At 42.4% G+C, this 17,731-nt stretch overlaps 1 pseudogene; it reads left to right on the top strand.

The window, feature by feature from the left end:
• LOC117676503 (cytosolic beta-glucosidase-like) overlaps positions 1–17,731 on the top strand; it is a 196,659-nt pseudogene that overhangs the window by 2,258 nt on the left and 176,670 nt on the right.

Below are 17,731 nucleotides of genomic sequence, written 5' to 3'. Positions count from 1 at the left end.
TAATATATGGTACGAAAGGTGGACATTGAGGGGAAAAAATAAAGAAACCTTTGAGTTATGAATTGGGAGGTGTTTGCTAAGAAAATGGTATTTTAATTTTGACTGTTATTGGGTTCATTGCTGGATCAAATAAAGGTTGAAGTAGCAAAACTCACACAATCCTTGGCATGCAACTTAAACAGAGGATGGACGCAGAGAAGAGCAACAAAGAGGATTAGGGGACTGGAGGCTAAAACATACGAAGAACGGTTGCAGGAACTGGATATGTCTAGTCTAATGAAAAGAAGGACCAGGGAAGACATGATAGCAGTGTTCCAATATCTCAGGGGCTGCCCCAAAGAAGAGGGAGTCAAGCTATTCTCCAAAGCACCAAAAGGCAAGAGGAGGATCAATGGCTCCCCTCCAGAAGTTGTTGGTTTTTCATCACTGGACATTTTAAAGAAAACATTGGACTGCCATTTGTCTGAAACGGCATAGGGTTTCCTGCCTGAGCAGGGGGTTGGACTAGAAGACCTCCAAGGTCCCTTCCAACTCTATTATTCTACTCTGTCCTGTTGTATTTAGATACAAATCTTGTTCTGGTCCTGGCAGATTGGTAAACAAATGCTATTTGTATGCTGTCCCCCTTCTACAACTCTCTAAATTCTAGCCTGAGCAACTTCTTGATGAGACAAAGTGTTTGGGTTTCTGGAGTGGTTGATGGAACCCATCCTGTCTTCGCGGTGGTTGCTGCTCAGAACCTGAGAAGCTAAATTTTGCCTGCATTTTGCCTGGTTTTGATGCCACGGTCCCTTAAAGCAGTATTTCTATGAAAAAAGATACCATCTTGAAGCAGCCCAGAGTTTTCACCTTAAGGGGATTGGGGGACTCTTGACAGATTCCTCTTTTCCCACCGCGAACTTTCTCTGCGCTGTCATTTATCACTTTCCAAGGTGATTGGCTCTATTAAATTCTTCCTGTGTTTCTAATTTTTCCGCTCCTCCCACTCTTCATATCTGCAGATCTAATTAATCTGGCCGTTCCTCCTCCTTTCAGAACTTTAATGAAGGTGCTAAATAGATTGCAAGTGATGCCATCTTCTGCGCCACGGATTAATGATTTTTGCACCCACCCCAAATCTGTTGTTTTTCTTCACCTTGATCTCCGTCAGCAAACCTGTTTATGAACCATTTAATGCAATTTTAGGAAGACATTCTAATCAGCGTGTTCATTAAAACAGTGCTATTTGTACGCTTGTTTCTGCTGTTTTGAGTTCTCTGTTTAATATTTGCATAAGAAAATGTAACACACTAGGCTCAATTACTTTTTGAATGAAGTCTCAGGGGGCTCAGTTTTTATCTTCACAATAAATCAAGACAACAACGGTGGATGTAAATTGACAATAAACAACTACACTGATTTTTCTGGCTGACTTTCACAAAATTCCCTGCTTCCAAAATATTTCCATCTGATTAAATATGCCAACTACCCGAAGTATTTTTTCACTGCAAACTAAAATCTAGTTTTCAAGGCCAATAGGCTTATCTTAAACTCATATGTTGACTTAAGAGTTGGGTCATGGAAATTTCTTCTCAAATTCTGCCTCTGCTTTTGGCCATAAGTCATAACAACTCCTTGAAAGAGGAATAACATATAAATATAATTAATAGACCATTCAGAACTGGCTAAAAATTATTCCATGCAGATCTGGTTGTTTTAAAATTCCTATGCAGCCACTCTTGAAGTTTCTGGTTTTAATCTTTTGGAAGTAGCTAGCTAGCTAAACTTATCTATGCATTAAGCTCTGGCCCAGGTCAGACTTAATGCCAGTTTAAATCTGCTTTCTGGGAAGACAAATTTTTAGGCTTCCATGAAAGGAAAGGAAAGATAGCTGAAGTCCACAACGCATTTAAAAGTTTGCTGTCCTCTCCACACAGTTTTATATCATGAATATATATACAGTATATAGCCTGTGGCTTAATGAATATGAAAAATGACCTGAGCATAAATCTATATGGGTGTTTTAATACTAACAGAAGAGGAATAATATGTTCAGTATTCAAACAATACCATTGCAATAGTGCCATCTGGTGCGTATTTTAAAAACATCTTAGCTCTTGAAGAGTTTTGATTTGAGTGAAAAAACTTCTTTCTTCTTAGAGACCAGTATTGACAGTTGCATCCAAAAGTTTGTCCTGTTTCATTCTCTGCAAACAGGTGTGTTAGAACGAAAGGTAAGAAATCTAGCGCCTTTTTGGGGTGACCTGGACACAATAATGCTGCTTTATTGTAGAGGGTTCCCATGTTTTGTAGATATCCTCCTGAGCAGTGGTGAAATCCAAATTCTTTTATTACCGGTTCTGTGGGCGTGGCATGGTGGGCATTACTTGGTGGGTGTGATGGGAAGGATACTGCAAAATCTCCATTCCCACCCCACTCCAGGGGAAGGATACTACAAAATCCCCATTTCCTCCCCACTCCCGGGGGAAGGATACTGCAAAATCTCCATTCCCTCCCCACTCTGGGGCCAGCCGGAGGTGGTATTTGCCGGTTCTCCGAACTGCTCAAAATTTCCGCTACCGGTTCTCCAGAACCTGTCAGAACCTGCTGAATTTCACCCCTGCTCCTGAGATATTTCTCATTTATTTACTTATTCCATTTATCCGTCTCGAATACGTGACCCCATATAGGTAGCCCTCGACGTGCAACAGTTCGTTCAAAGTTACAACAGCACTTAAAAAAGTGACTTATGACCGTTTTTCACACTTATGACCGCTGCAGCCTCCCCAGGGTCACGTGATCGAAATTCAGACACTTGTCAACTGATTCCTGTTTACGACGGTTGCAGTGTCCCAAGTCACGCGATCCCCTTTTGCGACGATCAAAGTCAATGGGGAAGCCAGGTTTCATTTAACAACCATATTGCCTAATTTAACAACTACAGTGTTTCCCCTTAAAAATTGTGTCAAAGAAAGGTTGTAAAATGGGGGGAAAAAAACTCACTTAACAAATCTCTCCCTTTACAACAGAAATGTTGGCCTTAATTGTGGTCCTAAGCCGAGTGCCACCTATATGTGTTCTCCTTTCAGTCACAAAATATTTCCCAACAAACCTGTTGCTGTGCTTTGGCTATGCGTTATTTAAGCAAACATTTAAGCTAACATTCTTGAGTTATTTCCCCAGAAAGTCGGAAAAAAGACAGACATGGATACCTGAGGCTGAAGTGCTGTGTTGCTGGACAATATTCCCAGGGACATTTCTGGGACCAGATTCTACCGTATTGTTGCTTTTACTACAGAATGAGCTTTTTTTTTCCTTTGTGCTGCTTAATTCTCTGCAAGTTAGGGAATTTATTTTCCGTCGCTCTAAGCATCCCATATTCTACGGGGCTGAATTCTACTATGAATAGAATTTCTCAGTGTAACAGCCCACGATATAAGTCTATGCATCAAAGGGAAGTCCTACACAAGCAAATTATTCAAAATTCTTCCCTGGAGAAACCGATTGTAGCTTTCACACCCAGATATAAGCCCACCTTCAACAATGAAATCTAGCCGAGGGATTTTGGTCCAATCATGAATCTAGCTGCAATAATCCACTTGGCGCCTATTCATTGTGGGTTTTTTGTTGTTCTTGCCTACATGTTTGGGATTAAAAGCGGTAACTTTCCTTTTTTGAAATGGCTTGCTCTCGTTGCAGGACACACTTTTTTGATCGGGGAGTGGGTGGGGTGGGGTTTGCAGCCTGTTAGGCTGGAAGCCATCTTTTTCGTTGGATCTTCAGGGCTGCCATATTTAGTGCTGTGGGAAACTGGAAGGGGAGGGATTGTATGGCGCCAGGGTGATATATATCGTGTTTCCCTGAAAATAAGACCCTGTCTTATATTTTTGGAACCGCGAAATAAGCGCTTGGCCTTATTTTCGGGGAGGTCTTATTATTTTGGGGTGGGTGGAGCAAGATGGGGCTCCTCTTGCCGTCTTACCTGATTTCCAGCTCTGCATTTAAATATTTTCAGGGAGGGTTTATTTTCAGGGGGAAATTTTAGCACATGCGCTCAAAAGCCCAATTGGGCTTATTATCAGGAGATGTCTTATTTTCGGGGAAACAGGGTAGTCATAATAACATTCCTTTCTCAGAGAGTCAAGGACATCTTGCCCTGCACCTGGACGGCTGGAACTGGGAGGCATCTCCGTTTGGGACGGTGCTTGGATTGGGGCACGTGATGGACATGTGAGTGCTGGGCAGGGACTTGAACTTTCTTTTGGGTGGGGAAAACCTGGAAGCGCTCAGATTCAGGTTTTCCCAGATGTTCCAATATGACATCTCTAATAAAGTGGAACTTTGAGGAAACTCAAGTCTCAGAGTTTTCTTTCGTTGGGGGTGTTACTTGGAAACCTGACAGGCTTGTCTTCTGGGAAACTCCAGTACTTTATTTTTGAGATTCTCTAGAACTGGTGTGTGGTGTTTCCTTCATTCGATACTTGGTGGTTTAAAAGAACAGATCCTGTTCTGTGTTTGAGAGGACTCTTTCATTGGGGAGGTGAACATAGATAAGGAATGTTGGATTATGATATTCCTTGAATGCAAAATCCAAGTATCTTCTTAGACGACTCTTGAGAGACATCTGGAATCTTGAAAGTATGACTTTCCCAGAAAAGTTTGCCTGGGGCTCAGCTACCGAAACATATCAGATTCAAGGTACCTGATTTTTTTTCTTTCTTTTTTAAAAAAAATACTTTTTATACTTGGTGTTCTCTTTCATCTTTATTATTTCCAGTTAGAATAGAGAGAAGCATATGCTGCATGGCATAAGATACGCTTGTGTTTCTTGCAAACCATTAATTTTGTGCTCATTGTGTTAAAATTCTTGTTTCTGGCACCTACAGACATATTTTTAGTGTTTGGATCTGTTAACCTGAGACTATTCTATGTTGGATCTAACGGATTATTTTGAATCGCCTTTTAGTGTCACAATTCATGTCTCTTTGCAACACTGTTTTTTTTAAAAAATGTTTTTCCCCCTCAAGTTTTTTATTTTTTTACAAACATATCAATGTGTGTGAGTGTCATACGTTTTGATAGAAATAAAATAGTATTAATCGTATTTGTTTCATTTAACAAGCTTATATAATTCTAGTAACAATATACATATTCTTATTAAATTATAATCTTTCATTATTTAGTTATTCAATATTTCAATGTGTCATTTCTATGCCAGTCACCCTATTCTGTGTAATTCCTTTTAAGACAAATAGAATATTATTAATCGTACTTATAGCAAGCTTATGTAATTCTAATAATAATACAAACACTTATGTTAAATTAAAATCATTTATGCTTGTTCAATTCATAATCCTTCATTATTCAGTTATTCAGTATTTCAAATATGTTGTTTTTATGTCAATCACCATATTCTGCAGAATAAAAAAAAATGTTTTTAAGTGCCTTTCAGCAGGGAACATTTTCTGAAATGCGCTGGGCTCAATAAATGCTATTTTACTGGAACATGTGATTCTGACTCTGCATAAGATCTCCCATGGCGTCTTACAAAGAAACAGGGAAGCATGGGCTGCTAAAGTAAAAGAAATCCCGAGAACTATATTTCTCGAATATGCCAAATAGTCCTGCTTTATTTTTATTTTTTTTATTTTTTTATTTTTAATTTGATTTATATGCCGCCCTTCTCCGGAGACTCAGGGCGGCTTACAGTGCGTTAAGCAATAGCCTTCATCCTTTTGTATATTTATACAAAGTCAGCTTATTGCCCCCACAATCTGGGTCCTCATCTTTATTTATTTATTTTTTAAAATTATTTTAAATTTAGTTGATCGCAGGAAAGTGAACGTTTGAAGCATCAAATAGCTTGACACTTTCTCTGGGAAGAAATTGAATTGATGATCAAATATATGGGCAATCTCAAATCCTTTCCTTATCCAGAAAGGGATTATGAAGAGATGGTCTACCGGCTTATTCTTCATTCCACGACAGATGTTGGCTCTTCATTTTGTGGAAATGTCTTCAATCCACCATTTCTTTGGAAGCCCAGGCATGCCTCCGTATCTGTGAGGAAGAGATATCTCACATTCTAGGAAAGCTTTAGCTCCTTCCAATCTATTTAACCTTCCATTAAACCTAGTTTTAAAGATGAATATATTCCAAGAAGGAGTTTGGCCTCAGCGAGGGGGTAGACTGGATGTCCTCCTCATATATCTTTTCCAGCTTGACTCTTTGTAATAGTGATTGATTATCAAAAGGCATTTTTATTGAGGCCTGGTGTAAAAAGTGTTGCCTAGATATTCATCTTGGAGATTAGCTGATATTTAATTTATAAACGGTTCTGAGCCATAAAGTCCCTTTAACTTTTCAGAGAAGGAGCTCTGAACAGCATTAACTTTCTATAAAACACGAGCAAGAATTTTAGCTCAGGTTTATTCCTTTCTTCTTTGCTCACTTTGTTCGGTGCTAGTGCTTCGCTACAGTAGTGGGTTTCAATTTTGGCCGCTACAGGTTTGCTCGTGGGCGCTCGTGCATGCGACGCTTCTGAGCATGTGCAGAGACGTCCAGGCGGATGGGCGGAGCCTCCCGCTGCTACCGGTTGGCCCAATCCGGGGCAAACCGGTAGCAGCCCACCACAGCTTCACTACAAACAGACATCCTCACACAATTATACCAAAGGCCTTCCGCCATCTTAAAAGTATTCCTGTTACATTTAGATGGTTTACTGTGAGGAAAAGTCTGAAGAACGTAGTTCTCGTTTTCTCGTTTCACCCATCATTTGGTCACAGCACCAATCCTAGAGCCAATAATTACAGTCTTTACATTTTCTTTCAGGGCCATTGTCGGAACACACCAAATTTTAGGGTGTAGTGAAATATCTTGCATGGAAAAAAGCAATCTGCATGGATTCATATCCACAGCCAGTTTTATCTTAGGACCAGAATTGCCAAACCTGCATGTTAAGCGCAACTACGTCATCTAATTTTTCTGGAGAGTAACGCTGAAGTAATTTGTCAGTGTTAAGCAATACTTAATTAGGACATTTTAGAGCTTGTCAATCGAAAGGTTGGCAGTTCAGCGGTTCGAATCCCTAGTGCCGCGTAACGGGGTGAGCTCCCATTTCTTGTCCCAGCTACTGCCAACCTAGCGGTTCGAAAGCAGGTAAAAAATGCAAGTAGAAAAATAGGGGCCACCTTTGGTGGGAAGGGAACAGCGTTCCGTGCGCCTTTGGCGTTGAGTCCTGCCGGCCACAGGACCCCGGAGACGTCTTCGGACAGCGCTGGCTCTTCGGCTTTGAAACGGAGAGGAGCAGCGCCCCCTAGAGTTGGGAACGGCTAGCACATATGTGCGAGGGGAACCCTTACCTTTATCTTTTATAGTACCAGTATATAAAGGGACAACCAGCACCTTGAATTGCGTTCTGAAAGACACTGGTGCCCAATCAGACCTCCTGGTCAAGGCTGCCACTGCCTCTTCCTCTTCCTCGCATCCCTCTTTCTCCAAACCAGCCGTGCCCCTCGTCCCTACAGCAGAGCCCAAGTGCCTGAAAGTCCCCTCAGTTTTCCTCATTCATCCTTTGAGCCTCTTTTAAAGTCCTTCATTGTGATCTGCATCCACTTTTGACCGTAGAAGAACCTGCAGCAAAGATTCCAAGGTCCTTCAGGATTACGTCATGAGTTCAAGTGACGGCTGAGGTCCTAGACTGCAGCTCCTCCTGTAACGTTATGCTGGCAATACACTTAAGAGAATTAGGGTGTGTGTGTGGGGGGGGGAAATGTGAGGTATGCATCATTGCAGCCCATAATGACATTTTAAATAGTGACCTCTATCAAAGGTGTTGAAATCGCTAAGAAATATCTTTAAACTATCGGGATGCAAAAAAGAAAAAAAGAAAGAAAAATTATGCAGGGGTTGCAAACAACCTAGTGTAAAATTTAATTTGTGAAAACCTTTGCGGTTTCCCCAAACACTCCCCCCTCCCCGGTTCCTTCCAGTCTAAGTGAAAAGCAGAAATTTTGCAGAGATGCTGTTACATTAATTCACATCTTCTATATGTGCCCGAGGCCATAGTTTAGAATGGCATTTCCTTCCCTTCGAAGAGGCTCCTGGGACCTTCAAAGGACAACCTAAAATGGTTGTTTTCTGGAGGAATCCATCTTGTCTGCTGTCTTTATGTATGTATGTATGTATGTAAGTATGTATGTATGTATGTATGTATGTATGTATGTATGTATATTTCTCTTTAGCCAGGTTCTTCCTACATAAACCAAGATTTTTATGTAGCCTTAGTTCAGTGAAATCACAATCCACTAGTTTCTAGGCTTTTTTTCCTCAGGCAGCCAGCAAGCACCCTGCTGCCCATTGGGAGACTAAGGAGACTAAGATAGATCTATTTCGGACTTTTTAGTCCTCGTCAGTTAGCCACACCCTCATCCCATGTATCCTCCCTGTAAAGGTACAGTATTTGTTTTCTTTTCTTGCTGGCTGCCTGAAAAAAATCCTAGAAACTAGTGGATTGTGATTTCACTGAACTAGGGCTACATAAAAATCTTAGTTTATGTAGGAAGAACCTGGTTAAAGAGAAATACACATAAAGGCCTATGAAAAGAAAAGAAAACAAATCTATCTATCTATCTATCTATCTATCTATCTATCTATCTATCTATCTATCTATCTATTAACCAATCTACACATTTGGAAATCACTTTAGTAATCTGAAGTGAGCTGTGGTGATCCTAAATGATCAATGCTCTCAGGCCATGTAGTTGTTTTTTTTTTTTTTTCTCTTCACATTTCTCGGAACATTTTTTTCCCCCCTTAAACCCAGTTTACAGCCCCCTGAAAGTGTGAATGAGGAAAATAAGAGCCATCAATATATTTTGCTATCTGAGGACAGATCTACAGATTCTGAGAAACACGGAGCTGCCACAATAAATATCAGCCTGGTGTCAAATCCTTCATTTTTCCCCCCCTTTCTTCGCTCTCCGAAAAATATATTGCAGCTCCTCCATCTCTTCACATCCTGACGCTGTGCTGTTATTTATCCCAAAGTCATCGTCGTCTTGCCGACAGATGGGGAGAAAATAAGGGATGACTCACAACATCAAGGATGACCCATACGCCGGACACAATTTGGAAGATAACTTGACGCGAATCAGATCTTTTACTCAGAAGTGGTAAAAACTTACTTTCCCTACTGGTTCGCAAATGTGAGCGTGCGTGCGGCCTTCCGCGCATGTGTTTTGCTCGTGTGTGTGGCTTGCATGCATGCACATGGCTTCAAAATGTGCCTAAATAGGACGGCATAGCTTTGGGACTGGAGGGGGGGGAGGGTATCTACAATTTCCGCTACCGGTTCGGGTGAACCGATCTGAACCAGCTGAATATCACTTCTGCTTTTACTTATTGCGTCTTATTGTGCATAATGTTGCCTTCCCCGATACATGAAGTATTGCCGTGGCTCTTTGGGCATTTAAATGTCCCCCCAGCTGTGCATCATGTCTTCCTGTTTTTTTTGTTTTTTTTTAAGCTCTTTTTATGCAAAACTTCCGCTCAAAGGACAGCATCAGCCAACTAGGGTAGAACTGAAATTAGCGATCAATCACATCCACACATCGCCATTTTGAAATAAGTATGGTCAAAAAGAGATTTTTCTACAAAATTAAATAAAATAAATAAACGACAGGTACTTCTCAACTACCAAAATTTCCACTGCTCTGTGAGCCGACAATTGTTAAGTGAGCTTTGCCCCGTTTTACGACCTTTCTGGCCACAGTCGCTAAGCGAATCGCTGCAGGTGTTAAAGTTAGTTAAAATTGTCGTTAAGGGAATGTGGCTTCTGTCCAAAGTTGCAACCTTAAGACCCTGCTGTTCCGCCAGGCAGGGCTATCTATGTAAATGATTTTAAATTGGGTGTTTTAAATTTTGGGTTTTAAATTTGGGCCGAAATTGTTTAATACTTTTAACTATTTTAATACTGTTGCTTGTATCTTGTGTTTTTAATTGGCTGTACACCACCCTGAGTCCTTCAGGAGAAGGGCGGTATATAAATTAAATTATAAATAAATAAATAAATAAAACCACACCGGAAAAAAGTGACTCATGACCATTTTTCACACTTAACAACCATTGCAGCATCCCTTCATGGTCAGAATTCGGATGCTTGGCAACTGACTCACATTTATGACACCTGCAGTGTCCTCGGATCACTTGTGATCAACTTTGGCGAGTCAGTGGGGATGCCGGATTCACTTCTTAATCATGTGGTTAACCGAACAACCACGGCGATACACTTAACGGCTGGGGCAAGAAAGGTTGTAAAATGGGACAAAGCTCACTCAACGATGATCTTGCTTAACAACGTAAATTTTAATTGTATTTGGTCTGGTTCTCTGTGTGACTCCTGGCTGTAAACGTAGGGGAAACTCAAGTACAGAGTGGAAAGGATACGCTTAAGTCGCGCATCAGCACTCTTAGGTGACAGTTTATTTGGGGGGTGAGGGGGGCTGGGTGTTCGAACGAACCGTGCGCAGGCGTTCTTCATGCCTTCCCTGCATGCCTTCTCCACATATCAAAAGTGTAAGGATCATTTTGTTTTTTTAATCAGGAGTCTGGGGAGGATGCAGATGAGAAAGGCCCCAGCGTCTGGGACACGTTCGCCCATCAGGGAGGAGGTGGGGTTTTCCGGAGACAGACCGAGTGATGTAGTCACTGGCGGTTTACACTCTGTGGGAGGAAGATTTGAAATGTATCAAACAGCTTGGATGGATTCATTATCGTTTTTTCTGTTTCCTGGTCACGTCTGTTACCTGATGGGACGACAGGTGTCATCAACCAGAAAGGCAATTCTTCCTTCAAAAGAGAAACTTGGGCCGCCTTTAATTCAAGGTTATTGCCGCAGTCTGGCACAATTAATCCAGCGTCCGAGTCCGTGGTGCAGATTTGAAACGGCAACTTTCTAGGCAGTAATTATGGGAGATATGGGAGTATATATGGGAGATATATACATGGGAGATATATAAATGGGATATATCTATATCTATATATCTATAAATAAAGTGTGTTTCTATCGAGGCACCTGGTCTATCCCAGCATGTGGGAGGGAGCAAACTGCATCCCTTTTGCCTTTCGGCTCCAATCCAGGAGCCCTCAAGCAGTCGCATTCACGACAAACCATTTTATACCAAATTTATATGCAGGCAGCCCAAGTTCGAATCCAAGTAAAGGTATGGCTAGCTGATGAGAACTAAATAGCTTGAAATAGCTTGAAGGGCCTTGGTAGTACAGCGGTCTAAGGCACCCTGTTATTAAGCTGGTTATTAAGACCAGCTGCCTGCAATTACTGCAGGTTCGAATCTCCCCAGGCTCAAGGTTGACTCAGCCTTCCATCCTTTCTAAGGTAGGTAAATTGAGGACCCAGTTTGTGGGGGCAATAAGCTGACTTTGTATAAATATACAAAAGGATGAAGGCTATTGCTTAACGCATTGTAAGCCGCCCTGAGTCTCCGGAGAAGGGCGGCATATAAATCAAATTAAAAAAAAAAAGTTCTATACTAGTCTCCCTTTATTTCTTTATAAGCGAAATATAAATTTGATATATATATATATCAGTGGTGAAATGTAAAATTTTGTTACTACCGGTTCTGCGGGCATGGCTTAGTGGGGGTGGGTGGGTGTAATGTGACTGGGTGGGTGTGGCCAACTTTTTTTTCTTTTTTTTCCTTTTAAAACCATTTTTTCTACAACCTCTTCAGCCGATCAGGCAACTCAACTGGGATCGTCGGAGCCTTTTGAAAGCATTTTTTCTACAGCTTCTTCGGCCGAAGAAGTTGCAGGAAAAAAATGCTTTTAAAAGCCTCTGATGATCCCAGCTGAGCCGTGGGATCATCAGAGGCTTTTTTTTTTTTTTTTACTTTTGAAAGCATTTTTTCGGCTGAAGTGGTTGTCCGCCAGGCTTACAGTTGCCAAAGTTGGGGACCCCTGCTCTAATTCGTGGAGTTTTTTTTTTGTTTTTTTTTGCCAGAAAAGAGTTGGAAGACGAGGCGTTTTTTGTTTTTGTTTTTTTTGTCACTAAAAGACCTGAATAAATGGCAGCGGTTTTCAGAGAGAAATCAAGTGCTGGTTGACAGCACTTCAACCCAGAAGAGGTGACTCATTTTTTTTTTGATGCCGGAGCAAAAGGACACCTATAATGGGCACTTCTAAGATCACAGTCAGCAAAATCCTCCTTGTTTACCGATCCGGTTCTCCTCTTTCTTTTATTTTTATTTTTTTGAGCCAAAAAAAAAAAAAGAAAGAAATATTCTCCTGCTCGGTTCTCATGGTAAACATTCTGATTAATATTATGAACTTTCAATTTATCAAAAGGGCACCGGGAACTCTTCTAGTAGGTTGGGTTTCATTACCCAGGATCTCGCTTCTGCTGAGCAGTGATCTGTTAAAAAGATTGCAGCCGCCGAAGTTTGGAAAGGCCACAGTCCCATCTGCATTGGGTTGGGGGTTTTTTTCCCCTCCTTTTCTCAAAGAGCAGGAAGGGAATTAGAAACCTCAGTTTGCAATGTCCTTTTTTTAAGCATCACATGAGCTGACTCACCACCAATTTTGCATCTCAAATAAAAGGCACCTCGGCTTTCTTTCCTCTCCCCCCCCCCCAATTTGTCTTCCCAACTCTTTTGTGGGTGGGTGGACGGGGGTTGGGGGTTATTTATTTTTACATCTCCCCAAAAATACTCCAAATTAAAACTTTCCATAAGCACAGTTTAACCTTAATCTTTTGAAAAGGTAAAAGAGATGCCGGAGCCGTTATTATCAGTGAAGGCTATATACTACTATACCAAAATAAGTACTCTAAGTTGCTTGTACTTTTTTCTTTCTTTCTTTGTTTGTTTGTTTGTTTTTAATTTGATTTATATGCCGCCCTTCTCTGGGGACTCAGGGCGGCTTACAATGCGTTAAGCAATAGCCTTCATCCTTTTGTATATTTATACAAAGTCAGCTTATTGCCCCCACAAACTGGGTCCTCATTTAACCTACCTTAGAAAGGATGGAAGGCTGAGTCAACCTTGAGCCTGGGGAGATTTGAACCTGCAGTAATTGCAGGCAGCTGGATGATAATAACAAGCTATTAGTCTGCTGCGCCACCAGGCTCAGCAGTTTTGTTACCGTTGACCCCATATTTGGGTCATATTTCATTATACATTTGGTAATTTGGTGGAATATAGTAGGAAAGAGCACATAAATATCTTTTTGAAATGCCACCGTCTTAGTATATAATGTCAGTCTTACAGTAGTCTCTGTATATTCATGATCATGGGACATGAATACTTCAGAAACTTCCAGAATGCAATATTTCTCTCCCATTTCAGGGGTGAAATCCAGCAGGTTCTGACAGGTTCTGGAGAACTGGTAGCGGAAATTTTGAGCAGTTCGGAGAACCGGCAAATACCAGCTCCGGCTGGCCCCAGAGTGGGGAGGGAATGGAGATTTTGCAATATCCTTCCCCTGCCATGCCCACCAAGCCACGCCCACCAAGCCATGCCACGCCCACCAAGCCACACCCACAGAACCGGTAGTAAAAAAAATTGAAACCCACCACTGTCTCGTTCCATCTTCCTTCATTTTTAGAATATTTTTTTGTAATTGTATTACTAACATGCTAAATACTGAGACTCTTTCAAGAAGAGAACTGGACTGCCCTCTGTCAGAAATGCTGTAGGGGTCTCCTGCTTGGGCGGGGGGTTGGACTCGGTGGTGAAATGTAAAATTTGTTGCTACCAGTTCTGTGGGCGTGGCTTGGTGGGGCGTGGCTTGGTAGTGGTGGGGTCATGTGACTGGGTGGGTGTGGCCAACTTTTTTTTTTACTTTTTTAAAGCATTTTTTTTTACTACAGATTTGGGCGAATAAGTAGTAAAAAAATGCTTTTTAAAAGTTTTTTTTAAAAAAGATTCCGACGATCACAGCTGTGCCGCACAATCGTCGGAACCCCCCCTCCTTTTTTTTTTACTTTTTTAAAGCATTTTTTTACTACCTATTCACCGGAACCAGTAGTAAAAAAATACTTTAAAAAAGTGGGGGGAAAGTTTCCGAGGATCGCGCAGCCAGCTATGCTGCGCAATCGTCGAAACCTTTTTTTTACATTTTAAAAGTATTTTTTTACTACCAGTTTGCCCGAACTGGTAGTTTTTATTACTATTGGTTTGCCCGAACTGGAGCGAACTCGTAGCATTTCATCTCTGGTTGGACTAGATGACCTACGAGGTCCCTTCCAACTCTGTTAATCTGAATCTGAATCTAACAGGGCCATCATCTTCAGCACTTTGCAATCGCAGTGGATAGTCCCCTTTTTTTTCCAGAGCCGTCGTAAGGCTGAAACGGTCACTAAGTTAACTCTTGCAAATCGAGGACCCCCTGTGTTATCCTCATCAGCAACAACAGCAAGAAGAAGCAGCCCAAAAGGTCCGTTGCAAAGTCAGAAAAGTCTGCCTCTGATTTTCTGTGGAAGCCCGTGCCAACGTCTGGGGGAATCTTGTTGCATCGGAAGCTGGATTGCAAACAGGACGGCTGGCATGCTCGAAGTACGACCGGCCATATGGTGCAGCTGGGAGAGCAGAATTATTTCAATGCCCAACACTGTCTGGATAAAGATAATGCAGAACAAGACATCTGGTCCTTCCGTGAGTGCGGACACGTGTGTGTTTAAATGTTTTAATGTGAGTGAACAGAAAGCCAGAATATTAAAAAGAAAAAAAAATTGTTCTGTGTTAATTGGTGTTAATCACCGGGTGCTTTCACAAGAGGAGACATTGCTTGGAAATCTGCTGATAATTAAATAAAACAGACTTGGGCTGTGTGAGGTTTTGGCTTTGATTCCGAGAAGGAATCAGGGACGGAGGAAAGGCCTGAATGAAGCAACTGTGGGCAGCCCTTGAAAGCAGCTATGTCGTCCTTGCAGCAGCCCCAGGTCCCTAGGGAATTAGGTAGGCACCATTTAACGTTTCGAATATCATCTTTTGTGAATTAAAGCCAAAAGGTAAAAGTTCCCCTCACACATACAGTATGTGCTAGTCGTTCCCGACTCTAGGGGGCGGTGCTCCTCTCCGTTTCAAAGCCGAAGAGCCAGCATTGTCCGAAGACGTCTCTGTGGTCATGTAGCTGGCATGACTCAACGCCAAAGGCGCACGGAAAACGCTGTTCCCTTCCCACCAAAGGTGGTCCCTATTTTTCTACTTGCATTTTTTACCTGCTTTCGAACTGCTAGGTTGGCAGAAGCTGGGACAAGTCACGGGAGCTCACCCCGTTACGCGGCGCTAGGGATTCGAACCGCTGAACTGCCGACCTTCCGATCGACAAGCTCAGCGTCTTACCCACTGAGCCGCCGCACCAAAGCCAAAACAGCTCTAAATCTTATAGTGTTAAGTCCCAAAAGTGCTTTTTTTCCCAGAGGCAACTGAACTTTCTTGGTTTTCTTTGATGACGTTTTGCTTCTCCAGAGCTGAAGAAGCTTCTTCGGAAAGTGAAATGTCTTCAAAGCAAAACCAGAAAGTCCAGTTGCCTCTGGAAAAAGCATCTTTGGGACAACCATGAACCTGGATGATTGAAACCCTCCATAGACCAGGGTCAGCAACCTGTGGCTCTGGAGCCGCATGTGGCTCTTTCACCCCTCTGCTGTGGCTCCCTGTCACTCAAAATATGCGCCACAACCGCCAATGTGCGACACCTGCTGGCAGGCGATTTATTGAGCTTTTCAACTCCCGGTAGGCCAACCATGGATAAATCCAAGAAAAGAAAAGTTTCAGAAGAAAACAGAACATTTAATTCAACTACATATGCTAGTTTTGTGACCGCTCAGGAAATAGTCAGGCACGGGAAGGGTTTTGTGGCTCCCGGAGTTTTCTTTTCTGTGGGAAACGGGTCCAAATGGCTCTTTGAGTGTTTAAGATTGCCAACCCCTGCCATAGACATATAGAATGAAGTCTTTTTCTGTGTTACGTCCATTGCGTGGGTTTTTCATAGGTTGATGACCAGCTTTTATGGAACATAGAATAATAAACTCTGATCCTTCAGGGTTTGTCACTGGAAGTCTCTGTGCGCTCACGTTAAGCACAAGGCTGGCTGTGTTTCAACCCTCCTAATATGTCAATAATCCTGTTTTTAAATGGCTCAATTTGGAAGAGAGGGAGGAATTATTGCTCAAGCGCAAGAGATAACAACGACCATGAGCAACTTGAAAGAAACAAATCACCAACCTTGCCAACCTTTTGGTCTTTCCTTCCTCGGGAGTTCATTATTACGACACAGTGATCGATGGCCTGCTCTCCATCGGCCTGACCCCTGTGGTCACCCCTGTATCACTTTTGCTTACCTCAGTGTTCAGAAGAGCAAGGTGGCCGGAGGATCTGATGCCACAGTTGGAAGCGTTTAATGCTTACGACCAAGTTCTGTTTCCAAACCTTTGGGGATCGAGTGGAGCTATGGATCACCATTAAAGAGCCACACATAGGTTGTTGTAAAGGTGGGCTTTCTGGTTTTATTCTTCTGAAGATGTTTCGCTTCTTCTCATCCCAGAAGCTTCTTCAGCTCTGCCTGGACGGTGGGGAACAGAAGGATCTATATTCCTTGCAGACAGCTGGTCATTTGCATCCTTTTGAGAGAGTCATTGAGGCCACTTGGAGGTTAGTCTGTGTCCTCAGGGTCACCTGAGTGGAGCTGTCCTTTCAGCAGTTCCAAGAAAGCTCCCAACCCATTTGCACCACTCAGGTGAGCCTGAGGACACAGACTAACCTCCAAGTGGCCTCAATGACTCTCTAAAAAGGATGCAAATGACCAGCTGTCTGCAAGGAGTATAAATCCTTCCATTCCCCACCGTCCAGGCAGAGCTGAAGAAGCTTCTGGGATGAGAAGAAGTGAAACTTCTTCAAAGAAAAACAACAAGAAAGTCCAGTTGCCTCAACAACAACAACATTGTTGTTGTTGTTGTAGTTGCCTCCTGAAAAAGCACCTTTGGGACAACCATGACCTGGATGGGTGAGAATCTCTACAGACTCACAGGACACGTTGTTGCTGTGTATGGCTATGAAAAGGGAATTATAGCACAAGGTGCCACAATGCTTGGTGTCGGTGGATATCCGGCAGCCCATAACACGTGATCAAGGCTCGTGCTGAAGCTTGGCATAGTTACCATAAACTCTTTTGGGGAAAACAGGACGGATTCCGATTGGGCAGAACTTTTCGATCTTTCCTGATCCTGAAGCTGCTATCGAGGCATATCCTGTTTTAACTGGACTGGATCGGCACCCCGGTTTTCCTCTGCAGGGAACTATCCGGCTGGGAAGAAATCTAATGTTGTGTGTGTGTGTGAAAAACAGTCACAAGTCACTTTTTTTCAGTGCCATTGTAACTTTGAATGGTCACTAAATGGACTGTTGTCAGTCGAGGAGCAACTGTAACGTATCCCACTCTAAGTCTGAGGCACTTAACACCCATTAGTTGAGATTGGAAAGCCGTTTCATGTACTCAAAGAAGGTGGATTATACCCAGTGAAATGTTTTATCACTTCTCCTGTCCCATTTGAACTGCCTGCTGGATCTCAGGTGGCTTCTCCTCTCTTTTTCCTTGGAGGTCTTCTAGTCCATCGCCTTGCTCAAGCAGGAGATCCTATACCCACAGAGAGGGCTCTACGTGCCATAGGTTCACCACCAGGCCCCTCTATCAGTGTCTTCTTCAAAACCTCCAGTGATGGAGCCCCCACAACTTCTGA

The sequence above is a fragment of the Pantherophis guttatus genome, chromosome 8 (genome assembly GCF_059756535.1).
Source record: "Pantherophis guttatus breed Tessera chromosome 8, ASM5975653v1, whole genome shotgun sequence".
NCBI lineage: Eukaryota > Metazoa > Chordata > Lepidosauria > Squamata > Colubridae > Pantherophis > Pantherophis guttatus.
This window is presented reverse-complemented; position numbering and strand designations above follow the sequence as displayed.